The sequence below is a fragment of the Penaeus monodon genome, chromosome 11, assembly GCF_015228065.2.
Source record: "Penaeus monodon isolate SGIC_2016 chromosome 11, NSTDA_Pmon_1, whole genome shotgun sequence".
Classification (NCBI taxonomy): domain Eukaryota; kingdom Metazoa; phylum Arthropoda; class Malacostraca; order Decapoda; family Penaeidae; genus Penaeus; species Penaeus monodon.
Window position 1 is genome coordinate 47089784 of NC_051396.1, and position 3622 is coordinate 47093405.

Genomic DNA, 3622 nt, shown 5'->3' on the forward strand with positions numbered 1-3622 from the left:
TTACAGGAGGATGTACAGAAATAGGGTAGCTCTGTCTGCTGACCTTCCCTGCATTATCACCATGGTAGGGTTGGTTAAATTCTTTGCACCATTGGAAGGTGCATAGAAAATATAAAGAAAACTGATGCTGCTATTCCATTGTGCTACCTATCATTCCTCACCTCATTAATAATGCCAAGGAAATGTTCCTGATCATGTGTGGAATTATGTCGAACAAATTGCAAGTAGAGCAACGAAGGGAAGAACAAGAAAACACGTGACTATGCCGAAGGCCTTTAGGCATTTACTGCTGCCCTGATGAAGGCCTTAGGCATAGTCATGTGTTTTCTTGTACTTTCCTTCATTGTTCTACTTGCAACTCCAATCCATGCTCTCCTTGAACATGAGGACACATAAGCAGGAAGTCAAACACAATCGTCACAAATCCTTGGATATACAAATAACTCAAATTCCCATCCCTCCCTCTTTTTCTCCCTCCCTCCCTTCCTCCTCCCTCCTTCCTTCCCTTCCTCCCTCCCTCCCTCCTTCCTTCCCTCCCTCCTCCTTCCTTCCCTCCCTCCCTACTTCCTTCCCTCCCTTCCTCCTCCCTCCTTCCCTCTCTCTCTCTCTCTCCCTCCCTTCCTCCCTTCCTTCCTTCCTCCCTTCCTCACTCTCATGGATTCATCAAACCACTTCAGTATCTGGTCCCGCAATGGAGGCTGAGTGAGAAATTAGATGCTAGAAAATCAAAGTTATTGCTGTAATACGAAGGTGTACTACTTTTGGAATTCATTCATGCTATTTCCCATCAAACTTAAAGCTTCTGGTTCATTTACATAGCTTGGCGGCTCATATCAGCATACATTTACATAAATATATACCTATTTGCCACGTTAAAAAGTAGAGAATATATACATATATATACACACAGGTAAGGTGTATGTGTGTGTGTGTATTACATACTTTCATATGTACATGTGTACATATGCACATATGTACATACATACGCGCGTACACACACACACACACACACACACACACACACACACACACACACACACACACACACACACACACACACACACTCACACACACACACACACACATACACACACACACACACACAGACACACACGTATACATATATATGTATATAAACAAAAAATATATAAATAAAATATCCAGTGGATACTTGTGGCTTGTAAGAAGTAGATAATTTTTATGTATATCTCAAAACATTCAATGATCTTGGAAACCTAAAAGTATGCTAAATAATATTCCTATTTTGAAAGAAAATCTATGCTAAACATTTGCAGGCAACAATAGACAATATTCTGATCATACAGGTAATACACTAAGTGGAACATATCCCAGCAATATGTTCTGGGTAGAAGTGCCCCAAACAATTATAGTGTTACTCTGAACAAAGATTACGTTACATCAACAGATATATATATGGTCTTAAAAGAATATTCCACACTTTTAGAATTGTGCAGTACCATTAATAGACTGAAAACTATCTTAAAACAAATGAAGATACTTTTCAGGGTAATGCTGAATTCAATATATTGTGCTGTTAAATAGTTTCTGTTACAATATTCCTGTTACTCTTACGAAAAGGTACATTAAGATCTTTGTAAGTTTTAATCTAGAAACCTTTGCATAGTATCTTCGAGAAAGGGTAGAGGAAAATAAAGAAAAAGATGACAAATATGTCTTCTCTTTTCTGCTGTGAAATGACACCTGATGCCGAGAACCTGAGCAAATGATAACCATCCTCACATATCAACAAGAATGTCAAGACAAAATAACAGTTTATGTGATGATACAGTACATGAGACCACATAGATGAAATATGTTAAAAAGTGTGCTGACATCTTTTATATATAGATATTCTAATTTGAGAATAATACAGCACTTTGAGGACTTGACATGAATGTACACTATATCAGTCAGAGAAACGCAATCCATGCACTGGCCACAAAGTCACTTTTTTCATATTCACTAGTGCTATGTGCATCTTCTGCTCATGATCCCTTTCACATTGGACCAGCCTGTGGGCAGAGACAATAATAGTGTTAATTTCATCTTAAATGAAGTACATGTTACTTTCGGTATTCTTGTTGTCATGTTAACTTACTTGGTGGAAGAAAAGCAGGGGGAGGAGAAGGAATACAAACACAAAAGTAAGTAAAGAATACATCCATGAGTCTCTTGCTTACATCTAATCAGTCAACAGTAGAATCAACAAAATTTTAATGTTAATGCAAATGCTCCTTACAGTAATTCTGTGACTTTATTCTGTGACTAGAGAATAAAGTGGTATAAAAAAAAATAATTGATAAATATTGTTTTTCAACCTAAGAGCTGTGCACTCAGGGAATCAGACCATTCTCGAAGAGCACAAAAAGTGACAAAAATGAGGTTCCAAAAAGCAATATTTTGTTTTATATATGACAAGATGCAAAAGAAAGGACATATGCCATCAATCACCTAAGCAGAAAATGCTGCTTGTTGCACAAATGGGTTAGAAAAGAGGAGATGAAGGTATTATCACTCTCTCAGATAAAGCAACAGATGGCAGAGAGATAGAGAAAAAAGAAAGAAAGAAAGAAAGAAAGAAAATAAGAAAAAGAAGAAGAAATATATATATATATATATATATAAAATATATATATATATATAATATATATATATATATATATATATATATATATATATATATATGGGTGCACCATAAGAGAAAAAAACTGAATATTAAACCAATTTTACACAAAACCATCTATGGGAAGAGTATAAAACAAACAACCAAAAAAAAAACATGGATATGCTGTAGATATTTTTGATATGTGGTCATACAGAAGTAATGCAGTATAGCAAGAAAGAGCGATAAGGCATTTGATGTAATTCTGTACTTTCTTGTTCTTGGCCACAGTGTCAGCTTACCTAATTATCAAAGCCTTCGTTTCTCTCGCTGAGGGAGTCCCAGAGTGTCTGGACTGGAGGAATGGGTTAGGTCTGGAATGAGGTCCGGGGGGGGGAGGTCATCCGGATCATCGAAGTGCCTTTGGCGCTTGCGGCATTCCAGCGAAGACACTCATCTAGAGATGCAAACCAGTCAGCAATCTGGTCCTCTGCACTGATTGAGGGAACAGGATATATGGAGGTGGTGACTCTCAGACTGTGGGGAATGCAGAGGAATGCTTTCATTAGTAAAGTACTATCAACTAAAGCCCTGTCAATACCCTTACTGAATCTTCAAAGCGGACTTTATTAAACAATGATCTTTTTGGTTGTGTCACTTGACTATAACTATTTCTGTCTTTCATCACTGTGAAATATACATTATACTAATTCCTAATGTTCATGTTTTTCTTTTCAAATATTGTTTACGTCAAGCTACTTTCTCTTATGAAAGAAAAAAAATGACTCATACCCTTTGCTTGAAAAACTGTACAACAGTCTAAGAACTATGATTCATGCATTTAATACTCAGGCAAGAAGAAAAAATAAAGTGAGAAAAGAAGGTAGAGAGCAAAGATACCATAAAATGCCAAAGATAGGTCCAGTACCCACCAGCAATTCATTTTCATAGAAAGGTTGATGCAGTTTGAATAGAAAATACAGATGGGGAGGAATGAAA

At 36.7% G+C, this 3622-nt stretch overlaps 1 long non-coding RNA gene across 1 annotated transcript; it reads right to left on the reverse strand.

Annotated features, from left to right (window-relative positions):
• Window positions 1-1683: 1683 nt before the first annotated feature.
• On the reverse strand, window positions 1684-3329 carry LOC119579004. Its single transcript, XR_005229238.1, has 2 exons — window positions 2926-3329; window positions 1684-2033 (listed from the first exon to the last, which is right to left on the reverse strand). It is a non-coding gene; the product is annotated as an uncharacterized LOC119579004 (long non-coding RNA).
• Between the last annotated feature and the right edge of the window lie 293 nt (window positions 3330-3622).